The sequence below is a fragment of the Nicotiana tabacum genome, chromosome 3 (genome assembly GCF_000715075.1).
Source record: "Nicotiana tabacum cultivar K326 chromosome 3, ASM71507v2, whole genome shotgun sequence".
Classification (NCBI taxonomy): domain Eukaryota; kingdom Viridiplantae; phylum Streptophyta; class Magnoliopsida; order Solanales; family Solanaceae; genus Nicotiana; species Nicotiana tabacum.
In genome coordinates this window covers 156,312,467-156,335,651 of record NC_134082.1, presented here as the reverse complement: position 1 = coordinate 156,335,651, position 23,185 = coordinate 156,312,467, and the positions used below count along the sequence as shown (strand labels likewise).

The following is a 23,185-nucleotide window of genomic DNA, read 5'->3' as shown; positions in this document are numbered from 1 at the left end:
CTCGGTTGTGATTCAACCCTTAAAGTGGTAGCTCATCCTCGTGGAAGATTATTTTATGACTTTCCAGCACCTGCCCTACCATATTGTCCATCTCTCTGCAGGTGATATTGTTGGACATATAAGCTTCACTCAACACCTTCATCAAAACATTTTTGTGTGTCTCTGAATTTTGCAAAAGTGACAATATGGATATTTGAGCTGAGGTTTTCTTCAAATGATCAATGACAGAATATTCCCTTACTTGTACTTTCCTCCAAAGGTCACCTGGTCCTGTTTCAATGACAGGATGCTTGGTAGTGGCATCCTTACTTGGTCCTCCTAAGGGTTCAGGTGTATAGATTCTTCCGGTCCTAGTCATTCCTTGTGCGGCATCAGATTCCTCCATTTTCGCCTTTCCTTTTTGCCTAGCTTTGACAACGTAATCCCAAGGTATTGCTTTTGAGTTGAAAGGAGGCGTGGTTGATACTGTCACTGTGAAAGGTGTAGCCACTTCTACTTCAAATAAAACATGTGTGGCTGCATGTGGAGATATCTCTACCTCAAATAGAACCGATGCGGCTACCTTAAACTTGACTGTCGACTGCATCTATACTACAATAGGAGTAAGTGTGACTGCAGGTTTAAAGTCATCATCTCGCATAAGCCCGATTGACCCCTTAGGATTCCATTCTTCATCCATCTCTATCACATGTATTCCGCCAGCCCTATGATCCGGGAGAGGGTTGTTGCGGACATTGGGTGCAGCTTCTTTTGCCTGTATGACCTTATTGTTAACCAGTGTCTGGATTTTGTCTTTCAATGTTTGGCACTTGTCAATGGTGTGCCCCTTCATACCAGAATAGTATGCACAAGTTTTGTTTGGGTTGACCCATTGGGACGGGTCTTCTACTGCCACAGCAGGAATGAGAGTGACGTAACCAATAGCTTTCAACCTTTCATATAGCTGGTCGATGGGTTCAGCAATAGCGATGTATTGTCTGGTGGTTTGCGGTCAAAATTGGGTCATGGCCTTGGATAATTTTGGCGAGTTGGAGGTGACTGGAAGTGAGATGGTTGGGAATTGTAGGTATGATTGCAGTGGCTGGTTAGGAGTATTTGGGAGATGAGGGTTGGTATGTGGGTGGTGGTTCTTGGTATGTGGGTGGAGGTGTTTGATTTGTAAGTGGAGATTTCGGGCTTTGAGCTACCATTACTGCCCCAACGTCTCTCTTCTTTGATATGCCGCCTGATTGTAATGCCTTATTTGTGGCCTGTAATGCCTCAAAGTTTGTTACCATCTCACTCTTGATGCCTTCTTCGATTCTTTCCCCGAGTTTGATGATATTGTCATACCTCATTTTTACTACACCCCGCAAAAAGTATAAATACAAGGGAGTTTTTCCAATTAAAGGACAATCAAAATAGGATTTGTTTATTTAAAGATTCAGAGTCGCCACTTGGAAAAATTTATGGTGTCCCAATTCACCGGTTTAAAATCCCGAATCGAGGAAGTTTGACTCTATTATCGGTCCGCAAACACAAAAATCCGGGTAAGGAATTCTGTTAACTCGGGAGAAGGTGTTAGGCATTCCCGAGTTCCGTGGTTCTAGCACGGTCGCTTTGATCATACTTGGACTGTTAAAATTGTTTAATTACTGACTTTAGATCTTATGTGCATTTATCTATTAACCGCTTTTTAAATCAAAAATTACTTTGAAACGGGTCACGCGTACGTGTACCCATTTTTGCCGCGTAAAAATTATGTCACGCGTACGTGTCCACAATTAATAACGCTTGTTATTATTAAGAAAGTTTAGCCGAAGTTACGCGAACGTATACTCCGATTTTATTTTTAGAAATCGTAACCTGTCACGCGAACGTGTCCACAATCATGATAGTATTTTAAACGGCCCTAAAGGTTTCTCTACGAACATTTGTTATTTTATCTAAATCATAAGGAATTAGTGAGGACCATGCACTATTTGAGTCGCCTAATATGGCGCACCTCCAATCTTATTATAAAAGAACCCAACTAATCAACTAAGGAAAAATTGCAGAGCTTCTGCTTGTTTTGGGCTAAAGATTCTACATTACTGGATTACCAAAACGCGTCGCATTGGAAAGTTAAAAAACCAAAAGGAAATTATTTCGGACACTAGGAACGAAACCCCTTTAAAGAGGGTCTTCAGGTTTTGGGCTCAAACCAGGACCAATTTTATGACAAAGAAAGCTCCTGAGGTCCGTATACGGCGTATCTCGCAATTGGGCTTGCGTGAGGCACAATTTTTCGTGTCCGAAATATTCAGAACACCCAAATAATGTCATTTACTGATGACACCAAGAAACGAGATTGATTTAGTAAATTGAATCTTTGATTTTAAACGCCAACACTGATTAATCAACACACCTGCATGCCTTCAAAATTACATGCACATATTTGGACTGATTTAGCTACTGAAACGGACCCGTGGTCAATGAGTGAGTCGCTGGGCTCGAGGGACAAGCCCAAACCAGAATCAATTCATAAACAAACTGACACCAACTTCAGTATCATTTCACAACAAAGATGATCTAATAACTAAATTTGAGTGCAGACAGAGGCTTCAATCAAAATTCAAAGTAAAGATAATATAAATATATCCGATGCTGAACTAGACCTAATGTTAGTCGAGCATTCATAACAGTTCAGAAACATGTTGTAGTTCAATGATACAATACCAAAGTCCAGCTACCAACTCAAATGGACAAATTGCTACCCAAGTTTCAGAATTCAATCAATCGAGACAACAAACAAATTTCACATGAAAATCAAAGTAATGCTACTGAAAATAGAATAATGCCATGCTTTGAATTTAGCTTATGTTTCACTCTTCAAGTTCATTTCACAACATTGAAGCTCGAAATAGATACCTGGAGATTTGAAAGAGCAAAGAAAAAAAGAAGAAATTAGTAGAACATCGGCAAGAGGTCAGCAACAGAAGTTACCCAGATTCAGCAATTAAGACACTAAAAACAGCTCGCTAATTCAATGGAACAGTGACCCTTAACAGGCTTGAACCATAAAACTTTTCAAAAGACCTAATATCAATCCATTTGAACTCTCAGAATAAGAAACCTTTTTTCAGAAGTTGAAAAAGAATAAGAAATTATTGAAGAAGCTCAAAAAGAAAAACCAGTCATTGTTGATTTTTTGTATTTTTTCTCTCCACCTTCCCTTTTTTTTCTTCTTTTGAAGCCAAGTTATCGTGCCTTTATAGGCAAATTATTAGGGCAGCTTTCAGATATTAGTCTTTGCACATTTTCCCCCTTTTGAATTTTCATTATAGCTCAGATACCCTTGTTACAAAAATAAAAAATCAGAACCAACCCCTTCCCCAGCTTCCTAGTCTGTTATAGCAAGATTCCCTTAACCAATTACCTAAACTACCCCTAGAACCCTGATTATTTACTCTAGGAAACCAACCTAGCAGAACCCCTGTTGATACTTAGACATATCGAATGGGCCATGGGTCAATTCGGTCCAACTGTTCAACCCCAAATGAACCGAAATAGACCCAAAACCCAACCCTCAATATCAAAGATCTATTCGGCCCAACCAGCAGTTATCTGATTACCAAATAACACAGAACAATTAAACTTTAGCCTAAATGGTTTACTAACTAAATTTAACCAAACTAACAATTTTAAAACTTACCTAACAAGATTCCAATTACTTATGCATGAATGAATAGACTCCGGAAAAAACAAAAAATTTAAAAACAAACTAAGGACAGATTAAACCAAAAAAAAAAAAAGAATACCTAAGAAAAGTTCGGAAAATAAGCAGGGGAGCCTGGGTCTTCAGATCCTCTGATTTTCCGGCCAAATCTGATGATAATCATGTGCTCTTACGAAGAACACACGAATAAAATTGGATTCGGCACGAAATTTCGCCAAAACCTGACTTGGGATTTCTGGGGTTCGTTTCTGATCTAAGATTCGAGGAACTGGGGCAATATTCGAGGGTAATGGCGTATGGATTTGGAAAGAGGGGAGTGAGTAGGCTATAGGGTGTGATTTTGGTGGCTTTTGGAGGTGGCGCCGCCACCGGAGGCCGGGGATTTGGGGGCGGCTTAGCTAGGGTTTAGGGGGTGTTTCTGGTGAGGGCGGTGAGCAGAAGGGGATTCTGAGGGGGGGGGGAAGGTTTTCGGACACTTAAATACCCTTGGGGCTTTAGTTCTGAGCCGTTTGATCAAGGGGAGATCAATGACTTAGATCAATACTTATTGAAATGACGTCGTTTGGTTTGGGGGGGGGGACCAAACCAGATTAGGGTGGTTTGGGCCGGGTATTGGGTAATTTTTGTTTGGGATGGGGACAATTAAATTGGTTTGAGCCCAGATTTGGATTTCCTTTCATTTCTTTCTTTTTCTTTTTTTTTTTCAATTTCAAAATTCTTTTCTTTTCAAAATTAAAATAAAACCTAAATTAATTGATAATAATAATTTTTTAACTAAATTAACCTACCCAATTAGATTAATCACTCATCATGGTATTTACAATAATTAATTAAATCCTAAATTTAAAGAAAAATTATACAATTAAAAAGTAAAAATGCAAAATGAACTATTTTTGTGATTTTCATTATTTATAAAACAAACTACTTTACTAATTAATCTAAAATATAAAATTAAATCCTAAATGCAGATGCAACATATTTTTGTATTTTTTATGAATTAAATAAAATAAACGTGCACAGACAAATGCAAATAATTAATAGAAAATGCCACGAAATCCGACAAAATTACAAACACTGAAAGAAATTATTTTGTTTTGAATTTGTTGGAGTAATTCATATAGAGAAAAAATCACGTGCTCACAACTGCCCCTCTTTGCCCGGAAACACGAAGAGTTTTCGTGCAAAGATAAGTGAGCGGATACGAGCGATTTTTGCCCGTTTGAATACTCCGTGGGAAGCATTTTTAAAAGATTTGACCGCACCCTGGTTCCGAGGTTGCCTACATATCTTTGGATAAAAAGGAATCAGGTCAGTGTAGTTCGGGAATGTCTGGTAGTTGGGACTACCATGGAGCTATGATTTCACTGTTGCTGCTGCTCACTGAACCCCTTATTACACCATGTCAAAAATAAAAGAAGCTAGACTAGACTATGATCTATGCTTTACAAAATCCTATCTAGATCTTCAAACTTGATCTTATGTTTCTTGTTGCCTTGTATTCTCTCGGTAGAATTCCTTCGTTGCCGCCTTGAATTGTAAACTGAGATGTTTCCCTTTCTCCAGGTGGATGCCTGACTGCTGAACTTGATATGTAATCTCATGCTATCCAGGCAGGCTCCTGACTTTGAAACATAAATATATTCCCACGCTATCCAGGCGGGCTCCTGACTTCAAAACGTGAGTGTATTCCCATGCTATCCGGGCGGGCTCCTGACTTCAGCAAAATAGACAAAAACAAAGAAAATTTTCTGCCCCAGCTTGGTGGCTGGGCCCATGTGTAGGTGTAAAACGAATCACATTACCGAATATCAATAAGAATTTTGAAAAACCAAAACTTGAGTTGTACTCCCTTGTTCTCTAGGCGGGCTCCTGACTGCTAAACTCGAAAGTATTCCCTGCTTTCCAGGCGGGCTCCTGACTTCAACTTGAAAGTACTCCCTGCTCTCCAGGCGGGCTCCTGACTTCAAAATAGACAAAACAAAGAATTTGAAAGCTAAAACTTAAATGGTACTCCCTTGTTCTCCAGGCGGGCTCCTGACTGCTATGCTTGAAAGTATTCCCTGCTCTCCAGGCGGGTTCCTGAATTCAACTTGAAATGTATTCCCTGCTCTCCAGGAGGGCTCCTGACTGCTGCATTTGAAAGTATTCCCTGCTCTCCAGGCGGGCTCCTGACTTTAACATAGACAAAACAAAGAATTTGAAAGCTAAAATTTAAATTGTACTCCCTTGTTCTCCAGACGGGTTCCTGATTGCTACACTTGAAAGTGTTCCCTACTCTCCAGGCGGGCTCCTGACTTCAACTTGAAATGTTTCCCTACTCTCCAGGCGGGCTCCTGACTTCAACAAAATAGACAAATACAAAGAAAATTTTCTGCCCCAGTTGGTGGTTGGGCGCAGATGTAAGTGTTAAACTAAATCCTATCATCCAATATTACTAAGGATTTGAAAGCTAGGTCCCATTATGCAGGGGGTCCTGACAACTCTTAACTAAACGATAATTTTAAATCTAAATTATATCTTCTACCGGTGTGACTTCTGCTAAATCTTGCTATCTAAGAGAATCTATTAACCACTCCCCATTATCCAGGAGGGTCCTGAAAATCAAAAGTCAAGTTTTATCTTAAGAGTGACAACTTTCATGGCTGAATTATACTACCCTACAACAGAACTTACGCTAAATGTTATTATCTAATCGAAATCTTAAAGCTACGTCTCATTATTCAGGAGGGTCCTAGAAACTCCTAATTGAATCCCATCTCGAATATGCAAACTTCTAAGCTAACTTATATTCTTTTGGGATACATTTATGCTAGGTTATGTTATTTCTGAACTTTAAGCTAGGTCCCATTTTCCAGGAGGGTCCTAAAAGTTTACGGTCAAACCTGTTTTGATGCTTGCTCTTTCCCCTACGGAGAGTTTCTCTGAAACAAATGAATTTTCTGCCCCTGTTTCAATCAAAGAAAATTTTGTCAGTTTAAAGTGGTGGTTAGCTGATGGCATTCTTGCTGGAGATCTTTCCACTGCATTGTTTTGTTCTGAATGGCTTTCCCTGAACTGGCCCTGAACCGCTTTTACTTTCTGACTGACTTTCAAATCCCATGACCTTTGACGAACCGAGTGTTCTATACCCATGTTGTTGTTTCACACCTCTGTCCCCTTTATTTGACCTTTGCATCTCCCATGATATTACCAACTCATTCCACCGGTGAAGCTTCTGGTGATTCCTTGTACCTCCTCTTACATCATGTTGTCCTTAGTATGCTCCGACCACGATGTGCTTTGCAATTTTGGAAGTTGGTGGTGAGCTTTGACTTGCTTTGAACAAAACAGACATTGACATCTTAGACAAATAAACCCAAAAGAAAATGAAACACAATGACCTTGTGGGTTAAGGATAAGAAGAATCCAAAACCAGATGACTGCTATAAAGGGAAAAAGAAAAAGAAACTTATATGAGTGGAACTGGTGGTACCAATGATCATGACATGCATTTCGGATTAATTGGCCCAATCTGTCCAATCAATCAACTTTCAGTCTCCGTACTTTGTCGCTTCAGAATTTCCATGACCTGATTACTTTACCCGAACCTTGACCTTGTTCATCCTGCGGTACCTTGAAACAGTTCTCCACCAACAGACCTTTCTCACTTGTTGACTTTTCAACTCACTTTCGCCTCAAGGTGCCCGTGAGGGTTTTCACCAATAAGACTCTCTCATTTTAATTTCTTCAACTCTCGTCGCCTTACGGTGCCTGTGAAGGTTTTCACCAATAAGACTCTCTTATTTTTATTTTTCCCTGCTTGAACCAGAGTGTTGCCCCTGACATGAATTACCTTTACCTGCTCGACTTGGCATTTCTCAAAGACTGATCAGAAAGTCTTTCTTTGGACCGTAATGTGGGCTTTTGGACAGGGTTAGAAAGAAAGGGTATAAAAGGCTCAAAACAATTCAAATGGGTCAAAGTTACAACTTTCGGAATCAGATTTCCCACAACAATCACGACTTCTGCCCCAGTTTCTGGCTTGGGGGCTTTTGGATTCTTGTTTGATGAGACCGAATCATGAGGCTGCCTATGAATCCTTAAAAGGAATCAGGTCGAACGTAATTCATGTCATAGAAATTACTTTGTTGTTGTGATTTTTCTTTTCTCTTTCCTCTTCTCTTTTCTTTCTTTTCTCTTTTGCCTTATATTACTACACCCTGCAAAGGGTATAAATACAAGGGAGTTTTTTCAATTAAAGGACAATCGAAATAGGATTTATTTATTTAAAGATTCAGAGTCGCCACTTGGGATAATTTATGGTGTCCCAAGTCACCGGTTTAAAATCCTGAATCTAGGAAGTTTGACTTTATTATCGGTCTGCGAACACAGAAATTTGGGTAAGGAATTCTGTTAACCCGGGAGAAGGTGTTAGGCATTCCCGAGATCCGTGGTTCTAGCACGGTCGCTTTTATCATACTTGGCCTATTAAAATTGTTTAATTACTGACTTTAGATCCTATGTGCATTTATCTATTAACCGCTTTTTAAATCAAAAATTACCTTGAAACGGGTCATGCGTACGTGTACCCATTTTTGGCGCGTAAAAATTATGTCACGCGTACGTGTCCACAATTAATAACGCTTGTTATTATTAAGAAAGTTTAGCCGAAGTTACGCGAACGTATACTCCGATTTTGATTTTAGAAATCGTAACCGTGTCACGCGAACGTGTCCACAATCACGATAGTATTTTAAACGGCCATAAAGGTTTCTCTACGAACATTTGTTATTTTATCTAAATCATAAGGAATTAGTGAGGGCCATGCACTATTTGAGTCGGCTAATATGGCGCACCTCCAATCTTATTTTAAAAGAACCCAACTAATCAACAGGAAAAATTGCAGAGTTTCTGCTTGTTTTGGGCTAAAGATTCTACATTACTGGATTACCAAAACGCGCATTGGAAAGTTGAAAAACCAAAAGGAAATTATTTCGGACACTAGGAACGAAACCCCTTTAAAGAGGGTCTTCAGGTTTTGGGCTCAAACCAGGCCCAGTTGTATGACAAAGAAAGCTCCCAAGGTCCGTATCCGACGTATCTCGCATTTGGGCTTGCGTGAGGCATAATATTTTGTGTCCCAGATATTCAGAACACCCAAATAATGTCATTTACTGATGACACCAAGAAACGAGATTGATTTAGTAAATTGAATCTTTGATTTTAAACACCAACACTGATTAATCAACACACCTGCATGCCTTCAAAATTACATGCACATATTTGGACTGATTTAGCTACTGAAACGGACCCGTGGTCAATGAGTGAGTCGCTGGGCTCGAGGGACAAGCCCAAACCAGAATCAATTCATAAACAAACTGACACCAACTTCAGTATCATTTCAGAACACAGATGATCTAATAACTAAATTTGAGTGCAGACAGAGGCTTCAATCAAAATTCAAAGTAAAGATAATATAAATATATCTGATGCTGAACTAGAACTAATGTTAGTCGAGCTTTCATAATAGTTCAGAAGCATGTTTTAGTTCAATTATACAATACCAAAGTCCAACTACCAACTCAAATGGACAAATTGCTACCCAAGTTTCAGAATTCAATCAATCGAGACAACAAACAAATTTCACATGAAAATCAAAGTAATGCTACTGAAAATAGAATAATTCCATGCTTTGTATTTAGCTTCTGTTTCACTCTTCAAGTTTATTTCACAACATTGAAGCTCGAAATAGATACCTGGAGATTTGAAAGAGCAAAGGAAAAAAGAAGAAATCAGTAGAGCATCGGCAAGAGGTCAGCTGCAGAAGTCACCCAGATTCAGCAATTAAGACACTGAAAACAGCTCGCTAATTTAATGGAACAGTGACCCTTAACAGGCTTGAACCAGAAAACTTTTCAAAAGACCCAATATCAATCCATTTGAACTCTCAGAATAAGAAACTTTTTTTCAGAAGTTGAAAAAGAATCAGAAATTATTGAAGAAGCTCAAAAAGAAAAACCAGTCATTGTTGATTTTCTGTATTTTTTCTCTCCACCTTCCCCCTTTTTTTTCTTTCGAAGCCAAGTTATCGTGCCTTTATAGGCAAGTTATTAGGGCAGCTTTCAGACATTAGTCTTTGCACATTTGCCCACTTTTGAATTTTCATTAGTGCTTAGATACCCTTGTTACAAAAATAGAAAATCAGAACCAACCCCTTCCCCAGCTTCCTAGAAGCTTCCTAGTCTGTTATAGCAAGATTCCCTTAACTAATTACCTAAACTACCCCTCGAACCTTGATTATTTACTCTAGGAAACCAACCTAGCAAAACCCTGTTGATACTTAGACAAACCGAATGGGCCATGGGTCAATTCAGCCCAACTGTTCAACCCCAAATGAACCGGAATAGACCCAAAACCCAACCCTCAATATCAAAGATCTATTCCGCCCAACTAGCAGTTATCTGATTACCAAATAACACAGAACAATTAAACTTTAGCCTAAATGGTTTACTAACTAAACTTAACCAAACTAACAATTTTAAAACTAACCTAACAAGATTCCAATTACTCATGCATGAATGAATAGACTCCGGAAAAAATAGAAAATTTAAAAACAAAGTAAGGACAGATTAAACCAAAAGAAAAAAAAAGAAAAATACCTAAGAAAAATTCGAAAAATAAGCAAGGGAGCCTGAGTATTCAGATCCTCGGATTTTCCGGCCAAATCTGATGTTAATATCGTATGCTTTTACGAAGAACACACGAATAAAATCGGATTCGGCACGAAATTTCGCCAAAACTTGACTTGGGATTTCTTGGGTTCGTTTCTGATCTAAGATTCGAGGAACTGGGCAATATTCGAGGGTAATGGCGTATGGATTTGGAAAGAGGGGAGTGAGGAGGCTGTAGGGTGTGATTTTGGTGGCGTTTGGAGGTGGCGCCGCCACCGGAGGCCGGGGATTTGGGGGCTGCTTAGCTAGAGTTTAGGGGTATTTCTGGTGAGGGCGGTGAGCAGAAGGGGATTCTGAGGGGGGAGGGGGGAGGTTTTCGGACACTTAAATACCCCTGGAGCTTCAGTTCTGAGCCGTTTGATCAAGGGGAGATCAACAGCTCAGATCAATACTTATTGGAACGACGCCGTTTGGTTTGGGGGGAATCAGACCGGGTTAGGGTGGTTTGGGTCGGGTATTGGGTAATTTCGTTTGGGCTGGGGACAATTAAATGCATTTTAGCCCACATCTGGATTTCTTTCATTTATTTCTTTTTCTTTTTTTTTTCAATTTCAAAATTCTTTTCTTTTCAAAATTAAAATAAAATCTAAATTAATTAATAATAATAATTTTTTAACTAAATTAACCTACCCAATTAGATTAATCACTCATCATGGTATTTACAATAATTAATTTAATCGTAAATGTAAAGAAAAATTATACAATTCAAAATTAAAAAGTAAAAATGCAAAATGAACTCTTTTTGTGATTTTCATTTTTATAAAACAAACTACTTTACTAATTAATCTAAAATATAAAATTAAATCCTAAATGCAGATGCAACATATTTTTATATTTTTCATAAATAAAATAAAATAAACGTGCACAGACAAATGAAAATAATTAACAGAAAATGCCACGAAATCCGACAAAATTGCAAACACTGAAAGAAATTATTTTGTTTTGAATTTGTTGGAGTAATTCATATAGGGAAAAAAATACGTGATCATAGATATCAAAGAATTTATGATTTTAAATAACCATCAATCTTTCATAGTATTGCGGATTCTGTGCTCTGACGAAAAACTTGTTCATTTGTTCCTCGTCCAAGGATGGCTTGACTTTGGCTGCATACTCGCGAAAAGTCTCGGTGGGCTTCTTCTTGAGGTTCTGAATGTAGAAAGCATCTGCTGTATTTTCTGTGTTGAACCTAAATCGGTCCATGAAATCAGATGCCATACTCACCCAGTTGGACCATTTCTTAGGATCCTGGCTGATATACTAGGACAAAGCTTCTCCCGTAAGACTCCTTATGAAAAGCTTCATTCAGATCTTTTCGTCCTTTCCGACCCAGACAAGTTCATCACAATAGGTCCTTAGATGAACCCTAGGATCACCTGTACCGTCAAAAATCTCAAACTTAGGAGGTTTGTACCCCTCTAGAAGTTCTACATCTGGCTATATGCATATGTCTTCATAATTCAAACCTTCTATATTTTTGCCTCCTTCGACACCCTGAACTCGACTTGTCAACTTCTTGAGTTCCTCAACCATGTTCTTAATGACCAGGTCCTTCTCGGCGGAGTCTGGTGTATAGGATGTTTGTTGGATAAAGTGAGGTACAGTTTCCACATATATATAGGGTTGTTTGGTGAGTGCCAGGTGCTTGGGTGTAGTGGTGGTCATTGGTTGAGTTTTGAGGATTAGGAGTGTGTTGTGGTGTGTTCTGGGGAGTGTGATAAGTGGCAGTTGGTGGGTATTGGATTGGTTGATGGTGGTATTATGGGGGAGTTGGTATTTGTAAGGGAGTCAGATTTTGAGGTGGGGTTGCATATTGATGTAGTGTAGAAGGGTTTTGTGGATGTTGGTTTGGTGTGTTTTGGGGAGGTGCTGGGTTCTTTGTGTTTTGTTGGTTGATGTCGGGGACATTCAGGGTGAGGGATAGGTTTGCCAAGTTGCGGAGCTGCTCAAGCTCTCCCTGTAACTCTAGTATCTTTGGTTCCAATCTAAAAACTAAATCATTTAGTGCCGGAGTACTCCAGCCGTCTGAAGTTTCTGCATTTTCCACATTCTCCTTTCGAATACCACTTAAGTTGTCCATTTTAGTCTTCCCTTTTCTCTTTGTATTACTTAGAGGAGGAGGGGATGGAGGGCTTCTAGATCTGGTGTGATACGCTAATGATGCCAGTATGTGCGAATCAACCTTAGGGGATGAGAATAAAGAATAAAGAAAAACAAAGGTAAACAAGTCAGTAAGGATTCTGAAATGTTTGTAGTATTTAAACACATATTGCGGGAATGTAAATTCGCATCCTAATTTAGGAGACTCATTGTACCTAAGGTAGGCCTAGCGAGAAATAAATTTGGAGAAATTCAGTGCTAACAATTGCCTCATTTCATTAATTGTAAAAATAAATGACCCAAAACGACACTAAATAAGATAATGTTACTAGTGACACTTAGCCTTATTACATTTAAAAAGGAAAGCAAGTAAATCTAATCTACTTGGTCCCAGAAGGACCCTCTCTAGACCGGATGTTGTTGTCGATCAACTCTCCCAGCTCGCGCAGGTTTAGCAGTAGGAATGCCCTTGCCAAATGCCCTCCTTCATTTCCTTCAACGTTCTAGCAGTCGGTGACCCTCTTCCTTATCTTCCCTTCCAATTCCATTAAACTATATTCCAGCCTCTTGCTGGATTTAACAGCTCTTTCTTTCCACTCGTTGATCATTTCCATGTCGGCCTTATGCTGTGCCATATGCTCGGCTTCAGACTCTCGAACTCTTTTTCATAGCTTGTTGTACTTCACCTCTGCTTCGGCAAACTCATCTATGACCATATTTCCCGGACCAACCCTTGGTTCAGAGACTCCTGATAGATTATCATCCAACCATGAGGGGTAAAAGTATGAATGACCTGCATGATATCGGTCTGCCTCGATGGTATCCTTCTCCACAATAATCTTCAAAGTCCACATATGTTGTCCTTCATTATTATATGGGATGGCGTCACCCTGGAAATCAGCTATGAAATGACTCATCTTAGCAAACTGTGGTATGACTTGTCTCCTGCCTGCCTGTCCCATAACTCTAAGGGGAGCATAAGGGTATATCCCTCTTAACCCGATCAACACCAAATGTGGGACATCTCTGGATCTTATGATGAACTCGTCGGTAGGGAACCACTCGAACATCCACTGAACCTGGTCCTCAGTCAACTTGTTGAAAAACTACACCCATCCTACAACATCCTTAGGTTGATCGAACATGTGTGGAATGTAAGTCATCCTTTTAGGGTGATGGAAGGCTATGTGGTCATTCCACGGCCTTCGTGGAAACTCTTGGCGGTATTGGTCCCCTTGGAGATATTCTAATAGCCAGACTTGTAACAGCAAATTGCAACCCTCGAAGAATCTGGACCCCTTCTGACAGCATTTCAAGGCCCAGTACATATCCACAATGATCATAGGGACAGTAGTATATGTCTGCCCCTCGATACCATCCATCAGAGTTTTGGCCACCATGGCCGGCCTAGTATCAATTCTGTCCCCCTGGATTGGGAATACCAGCATGCCCAAGAAGCACACAATGAACATGAAGACCCTGCAATGAACCCATCCCAAAGAGGTAATTGAGAACTCATCATCAAAAATACGGTAACAGCTACTATGACCGTATCTTTCATAAAGGAAATCAAAAGGTATGTAGGAGTTTTTTAGGCACTCCAAGTCATCATTTTTCTTTAGCCCCAGCATCTTAAGGAACCCTGTAGTGGTGCGATTTTCAGGTGCTAGTAGACCATGGCTATTCCAAAGAAACCCCACAAATCCCCCTATTTCTTCTAGAAGGGGAGTCATTTCTATGTCTCCAAAACGGAACACAGCCCTTTCCTTATCCTAAAACAGAGCGGCAACCTCGATCAGCATCTTGTTTGGTTGAAGATCCAATAAAGATGGCAAATTCCTTAAGACTCTTTTCACATGATTTTGGTCACTTGAGGAAAGGTCCCTCCACCAGTCTATCAAAAGTGAAGGTATGCTACCAACCATACCGAATCTAGGGACTTGGTGCCTCATTTTCTGCAAAATAAGAGAGAGTTTGGCCCTTTTCCCACTCCAGGTTCGTCTATTTATACAGTAATGATTAGCCTATAGGCACTTAGTTCTCCAAATTAATGCACACAATCGTGGTTACGTCCGTTGGGATTGTAGAAAATCCGATGGACTTTTGGACGAGGCTTGTCTTAAAGGGTTATTATGCGGACAACATATTAACCTGGGTAGGTTTGACTATGATGCATGTACAATTACTCAGAGTAAGGCTGCTATAGAGGTCTAGACTGGGCAACATGAAGGGGAAAGGTACGGAACCATCGAATGCACCGCTGATCGACTAGTTTACCGCAAATATGCCTTTCCGAATTTAAAGGGTGATATATAGGAAGAGCGCAAACACTCATCAAGCGTTGCTATAGGATTGATTACGCACGAGTGGAATATGATATTGAGCATGATTTATGCAACAATAAATAGCATGTTGTCAAGTGTTTGCACGTAAATAATGATAAATGTAGTATTTAAATAATTGAAAGACAGTTATGGAAAAAGAAAATAAGAGAGACAAGTTAGTTTTAGGAAAATAAAGAAATCATAAATGCTTGAAAATAAGCAGTTAAATTCAAACAAGGGGAAATGGTACATGGGATAGAGCATGCTTGGACTAATTCACAAAAAATAAGTTCATTATGGTAAGAGCCTAAAATATCCCCAACAGAGTCGCCATGCTGTCGCACCCCCTTTTTCCCTCACGGGAGTCCGAGTTTCGACATTCATGGGGGAACAACTCATTTTCTTTTGGGAATTGGGTATTCGAAGAGTCGCTACCTAACGGATTATGGTGCGTTAGGGCACCTAGAGCGATTAACTCATGTAACTAGTTTGAATTACCAGAGATTAGGGTAAGGGCTCGAAATAACCTTGAGGGGAAGGTGTTAGGCACCCCTCGCGGTCCATAACGGTGGGTCCCGGCCGAATTTAAACTATGCAAATTAGTCATTTAACAAGTAAACAGTCTTAGCACATATTTGCAAATAAAAGTAGTTTTCACAGTCTAAATACATGTATGATCATGGATATTCGGATAATGAAAGTAAGAGAGGTTTGGACAACTTACACATGTATATATCAAGAAAAGGAAGTTTAGAGAATTTAAACACATAGGGGAATTGGGAAAGGGAAGTCCTAAGTTGATTAGCCTACAGGATCATACCCATGCAATGCCTGATAATCACTCCTCAATGAGGGGCTACACGTGACATTAGCACGCAAGTCATCATATCCTTTTACAACCCATTATACTCCCCTTAGTGGTTATAGCGGGTTTAATTAACGACCCCTAAACGTGCTGTTACCCGTCCCTTCCTTGTGGTCATGGAGGAGTTTAGGACCTCTAAATCTGGGTAGTTCTAGACAGCCTAAGGTGTTTAAAAGGGAAAATCTAGACGACAAGAAAAGAACATGCAGGATAATCAAATAGGGAAAAAGTAGTTAAAGCTCATGTTTACCTCCACATGTACATAAGCAAATAAGCAGCACATCTCAAACAACTAATTTGAATAAGTTCAGAAAGCCTAGGAACATGAATCTAGATGAACAATCACAAAACAGAACATACAACATTCGTTTCAAGAGAAGTGGCAGAATCCTAACCAGTTTGCCTACTGGTTTTATAGTCTGTTAAGACTGGATAATTTCACACATAAACACAATTGGTTTCACAATTATTCAACGTCCTAAGGGTTTCCTAAATGTGTATATGCAGTCACGCTTCTAGGAAACAGTTTGAAGTTCTTTTATCCTATAGGCATGCTTTCTAGTGACATTTAACAAGGCACTGTATGAAGTTCCAGTTTTAGCACTTAATGCACATGGTAATACCCTATGGACATGAGTGAAACTGCTATTAGTTCTTATTAGACACGCATACTGACTGAGCAAGTGTGACAACCAATTAAACCTACATGCATGATTTCTAAAGAGACAGATTGGAATATATGCTGTAATAAAAATTGAACCTTAGTTATTTTATTCCCTATAGGCATGACGTGTAATCATGTAAAACAAAGTAGGCAGAACTTATTTCAACCAAAGCAAACCCTATAGGCAGGTTGTCTAACAAAGCACATTTGATCCAAAGTAAACCTTATAGGCAAGTTATCTAGCATGCAATAGTGACTAGAGTAAACATCTAGGCAAGTTTTCAAACATGAAATAGCAGAGTGCTTTTGAATGAAGTAAAGCCATAGGCAGGTTATCTAACATATAATAGTATAAAGCAAACACCTATAGGCATGTTATCAACCCAACTTTACCCACAGTACCATACAACTACCCTTCCTTTTCACAAGTCACCCCAATATCTGTTTACAATTAATTATTACAGACCAATGATTGAATAAAAATTACATGAATAAAATATAAATTAAGCTATAAGGAGCCTGAAGTAGGCCCAAAGCAAATCCTGGTGTACCAGGCCTTCAGTAGTCTCAAATGCAAAGGATTACATAGCCCAATTCATATCCAGGCGTGTCAGAGTTCCCTAAGGCCTCAAGGATCCGGGGCAGTGCTCACACATAGACTTTTCTCAAATAAAGAATGATTATGTGCAGTGTGGAAGAGCCAGCCCTGATATCCCAGAGTTCAGAGAGATCTTAAGGATCTCTAGCCAGTACGCATACCAGAGGGGCAGAACTTAATAATCTAAGAATAAGTGAGAGTGCTTAAAAAAACTTAGTGAAAACAATGTGGAGATAAATTATTAGGAGTAAAAGATCTTCTGTAATAGACCAGTTTTAAGAAAAATGCTAGGGATGAAACCGGTTTTAGAAGAACACATTTGAAAAAAGTTCAGAGGAGAGCAAGTTCATTAGACAGTCAGTAGATCATAGAAGGTTCAGTTCCACATACACTTTAGCAAACATGTTTGCACACAAGGGTGAAAATGGATTGGGAACACATGGAGATCTTATTAATGGTGAATGAACAGGGTATAGGGGGTCAGGTAGGCAGTAACATACATAGAACACTTATAGCCTTAATAAATTAACCAGGATAGCAGGCAAGTAAACATGGAGCAAAGATGTAGAGGATAGAATCAGGCACACAAGCAGGCTTAACCATAGGCATAAGTAACCAACATGATCACACAGCTAAGCATAAGTCAAGCAGGTTGTTCTTGTACATAGAGCAGGGCAGAATTTTAGGCATGATTGAACAAAGAAGTAAATTAGAGGATAGGTCAAATTCATAACCAATGAATTAATACAAGGATGAAACACATAGATTTTGTGTGTCAAATATAACTAGAGACATACCAGTTGAGGGAAAAGAGTGCAGAATATAGAGCAAGCAGCCTCACTATCTAGCCTTAGCTAGACCCGCAATAGCACAAGTAACACAAGTAGCAAAGAAGGAAAATAGTTTGAGTGTGTGTGTATATTGTGAACTGATGTATGTCCGAGAACCAAAATAATGGAGTTTTTCTATAGTATGCAATAGAGTAGGACACATAAGGTAATGAGCCAATCATATGCACATAAGGTATGGAAATCAATTAATAATCAGTCATGACTCAATTATGGGGCCAAAATCTCATAAATGATACTTAATTTAAGAAAGTCTACTACGGACTCCTTTAGTAAATTAGAGCAAGGTTAATAAGGTAAGAAATAATCAGACATTCGATCAAGTGAAGTCAGTCATAAATAAATTAACCACAAAATCAGACTAGTATTACTTAATTTAAGAATAATTGTATATGGAATCAATCAGTAATTAAGGGCTAGGTTAAATAAGACAACTCTGAAATCAATTAGAAGTTTATTTTGAAAATCAGAGCATAAAATCAAGCTAGCAACACCAATTAATAATTACACAAAAGGTAAGAAAACTAATTAAGGTTGTAAACAAGAGAAATAATCAAGAATCAACACATAAGTTTTGACAAAGCAAATCTGTAGATCAAAATTCAAAGTATTACTGATTTACGGGGAAAAATATCAGTTTCCACAAATAGATAGCTAGGCTACATAGAATTTCAAAAATTAGACGAGGAATCGAATAAGAAACCCTAATAGAGATGGACTAGGGAAAAAATTACAAGACATTGAATTAGACTAAGGGGAAATCATGAAAGTCAAAGAACAGACAAAACAATGTAACAAGTAACACGGAAAGACTCAAAATCGAAGCAAAATAAAAGAAAATTAGGGTTTCAGCATAAATCGATTAGGGTCCAACAATTTTAGCAGAAATCAATCAATAATACTTAAGAATAGATGATTAACATTCGAAAATTAGGAAAACTTTGAGAAGACGAGTTTCAGTAAACCCTAGTTTTAGGAAGAACGGAAATCACTTGAAAAACCAGGAAACTTTCAAGAAAACATGTGAAGTACGTTCAGAGAGATCTGAGAAAATCAAAGATAAAATTAGGTTTTTTTAGAAGTGAAACAGAGATGAGAACATAGACTTAGGAGTCCACGGATAAGAATGAGAAAGATTTTACTCAAGGTCGAGTCAAATGGCCTGAAATAGGCAAGAAAACCCCAATGTATAAACATACTACCTAGGTCCCTTGAGAATCTCCTCAAAGATCCAAGAAAAGGAGATACTATAGCATAGATGAGGCCATTAGAGGCCTGAGGTGGTGAAGAACTACCATAGGAGGGCAGTAGGTGAGTGATGACGAGGATAAATTAGGGTTAGAGTTAGAGAGCATTTGAGAGACGAGGGAATAGGTGACGTTGGGAAAGAGAGGAAATGATTAGGGTTTCGGGGGTGTAGGTGGGTTTAATTATGGTAAGAAATATCCTGACCGTTGATCAAAAGTGATCAACAGCCAGGATTGGCCATAGGGTTTGGGTCGGGCAGGTGGATATTGGGCCTGGGATCTTTTGGGCTGGTTTATAAGGGGTATTGGGCTGGTTAATTTTAGGACAAAATTGAAATAAAAAGAGGCTATTTATTAAATACCCCATACAATTGATTAAAAAATAATTTATAAAATAATTACTAATTATTGAAAATGAATCTCATGCATAGAAATGTTTTAAAAAAAGTTATTTAGTATTCAAAAATACGGAGGACTAGTTTCTCGTAAAATAATACAAGAAATGTATGCATGGGCCATAATTGCAAAGTTATTGCAATTATAGCCAAAAGGTGCCAATTTGACTATTCATGAAATAATTTGGACTCAATAAGACCTATAATAGTAATATTAAATCAAGACATGTTCTAAAAGACCTATAATAGTAATATTAAATCAAGACATGTTCTAAATTCATTTGTGATGCAATTTTACAATTATTTATATGAAGAAAATATTGAAATAAATTAATTTAAGGGTGTAAAAATTATGGGAAAATACCCATTGATGCTAATGCATAGTTTGAAAGGTATATATGCATTTCAAAAATATTATAGGAAAAAATTGGGTATCAAAGTAATTTTGAGTTTAATTTGATAATTTTTGCATGGGCTTTGTCCCTTTGGCATATATTGATGATATTATTCTGATTTTGGATAGATTCGTGGTGATTTGAGGCCGAGTCGAGAGGCAAGGGCATTGCAGAGTAGATTTTTATCCGGTTTGAGGTAAGTAATGATTGTAAATCTTGTCATGGGGGTATGAAACCCTGGATTTCACTTTGCGGTGCTAATCTTAGGTGACGCACATGCTAGATGACGAGCGTGTGATCGTACCCTGTTGGGGATTGTGACTTGGTCCGTCCCGTGCGACTATTAAGTCACGTTTTTGATTTAAAACCGTTTGATATCATTGTATTTTGGAAAATATTACTATGTTTTGGGCTGAATGCCATATTTGGACTTTGTGCCAACTATTTGGACCCCTATGGGCTTTTTTACTACTGTTTTCCTCACTGTTTTGGTTTAATATCTATAGTCAGTCATGCTACGTTTTACTGATTTCATAACTCAGTCTCTATTACTCTATTTTTGTGCATAAAATGATATTTTGGGCTGAGCACCCTGTTTTACTGATAGCCCGAGTGGCTTGTGAGGCTGATGGCTGAGAGAGGCCGAGGGTCTGACTGTGAGGTTGATGATTGAGAGAGGTCGAGGGACTAGTTGTGAGGATTATATATTTATGGATCGGGCTGCACGCCGCAGCGATATATGGATCGGGCTGCACGCTGCAACAATATATTAGATTGAGCTGCACGCCACAACGATATAGTGCTTGGGCTGTAGGAGCTCCTCCAGACTCTGCACACCCTTAGTGAGCGCTGATTGATAAGAGTTGAGTGATGAGTGATGGAGAGGCTTGCCCGAGGGGCTATATATACATGTATACGAGTGATGCTTTGCCTGAGGGGCTTGATTTATGAAATTATTGTTTGCACTCATCTTTATACTGAGCCACTATTGAAAATGTTAAACAAATATTTTGAATAACTTTCGTTGAAACTGAAATTTTTACGAGATGTTTGGAATTAAATTACTGATTTGGTTTTGTTATTTTCACTGAGATTTTCATGTTATGTGATGTATATGAATGACCGAGGGGTTTGCCAGAAGGGCTGTTTAAGATTTGTTTTTGCCCGAGGGGCCGATTTCAATTTTCATTACTTTCACTATAGACTACATTGAACCTCTATTAAAACTATTAGAAAGTTATTTTTTCAAAGAATTTTACTGAAATTGGAGTTTAACGAGATGATTTGATTTGTATCCTATTTTTGGAAACATACTATACCCGCTGTGATGCTATGATGTGGATTACGTGATTTCTTACTGCTTAGTCTTTATTTACTTTTATTACTTACTGAGTTGGCGTACTCGTATTAGTCTCTGCACCTTGTGTGCAGATTCAGGTATTTCTAAGCTTTCAGCAGCTTCTGTGTATTTTTCGGAGTTAGCAAGGTAGCTGCACGGCGTTCGCAACCCTGTGCTTCTCCTTACTATCCTAATACTTTATATTTCAGACATAATTTGTATTAAGCAGACAATGTTGAGTTGTACTTAGTGGCCCATGACTAGTGATACCAGATTCAGGCTGTGTTGATTGTATTTTTGTACTTGTTTCCGCGTATTTCTCTTGATATTTTAAAATGAAAAAATTGAGACTTAATCTGTTTAGAAAAAAAGATTAAATTTTACAAAAGAACTTCCATGTGGTTCGTGTTGTTTGGCTGGCCTAGTACTGTGATAGGCGCCATCATGAACGAGGTATTTGGAGTCGTGACAAATAGTGTTGTGTATATTTTGGTCTACGTAGACGATATCATCCTTAAAGGAAACAATTCTTTAATGTTTTTTTCAGGTTATCTCTTCATTGGCCTCCCGTTTTTCACTTAACGATCCTGGCCCTTTATCCTACTTTCTTGGAGTTGAGGTTCATCGAAATGCCAAAGGCCTATTTCTCTCACAAGCAAAGTATGTTTCAGATCTTCTCTATGACCTTTTGATGCAGGACTACAAAGGTGTTTCCACGCCCATGAGTTCTTCTCAAAGTCTGTTACTAAATGATGATACTCCATCTCATAACGCTACAGAATATAGGAAAGTAATTGGCAAGTTGCAATACTTGTCTTTTACCAGGCCTGATGTTTGTTACTCCATGAACAAATTGTCTCAATTTATGCATGCTCCATCTAAAACTCATTGGAAGGCTGTTAAGCGGCTCATTCATTATCTCAAAAGCACTGCTAACTATGGCCTTCAAATATATCCTACCACAAGTCTTAATCTCTCTGTTTTTCTGATGTTGACTGGGCCAACAACCTTATTGATCAAAGTTCCACCACTGGTTATATTATATCTCTTGGCCTTACTCCAGTTAGTTTGTCCTCAAAAAACTAACACACTATTGCTCGCTCATCCACTGAAGCAAAATATTGGGCTATTTCTAATGCTGTTAATGAGATCACTTGGGTCAAAAATTTTCTTAGAGAACTTCATGTGAATATCTCCACACCTCCAACAATCTTTTGTGACAACCTTGGTGTCACCTATTTATGTGAGAACAATATTCTTCATAGCCGCATGAAGCATATAGCTGTTGATTTCCACTATGTTTGCCAACAGGTTCATGATAAGCGTCTTGTTTTCAAGCACATTCCCAGTTCCAACCAGTTGGCTGATACTCTCACCAAGCCACTTCCAAAAGTGTCCTTCCATCGTCATCTGTCCAAGCTAGGTGTTGTTGTGCACCATCTAGCTTGGGGGGGGAGGGGTTATCACATAATAGTATTTACAGTTATGTGCTAATTGTAATTTATAGTAGCTTATATTTTAAATTTATCATGTTTCCAATATTATAGGAGTTTGTTGTTTAGTTCTTTGATTTCTGGTTTGTTCCACTATAGAAGGAGTACTATCTCAGTAACTCTGTTATAGGCTTGTGTATATATTGAGTTCATGGTCATTCAATAAAATCATCTTTCTTTTGTTTCATATTTCTCATTCATTATACATCACACAACACTGATATGAGTCAACATATATTCATATAGGTCCATTTGATCCTTCCAAAATTGTAAGCCTCTAATGAAAAGTGGGGAACAAAGAAAATAGGGCAAGGGGGTAGGTACTACTTCTTCAGGGAAATGCAGAAAGAGGAATATGCTGCTCTTCTTTCTTTTTCCTTTTTATTCTTCTTTTTTATTTTATTTTATTTGGGGGGAGGGGGGGATAAATGAGTAACATGTTATTCCCCTTTCAAATTTAGATGTCCTAATTTGAATCTGATGATCAATTCAGCCAATTTTCAGGGTAAA

The 23,185-nt window shown here is 38.5% G+C and overlaps 1 pseudogene; it reads right to left on the bottom strand.

Moving 5' to 3' along the window:
• The window catches only part of LOC107831146 (AP2-like ethylene-responsive transcription factor At2g41710), a 79,029-nt pseudogene that overhangs the window by 23,646 nt on the left and 32,198 nt on the right, over positions 1-23,185 (bottom strand).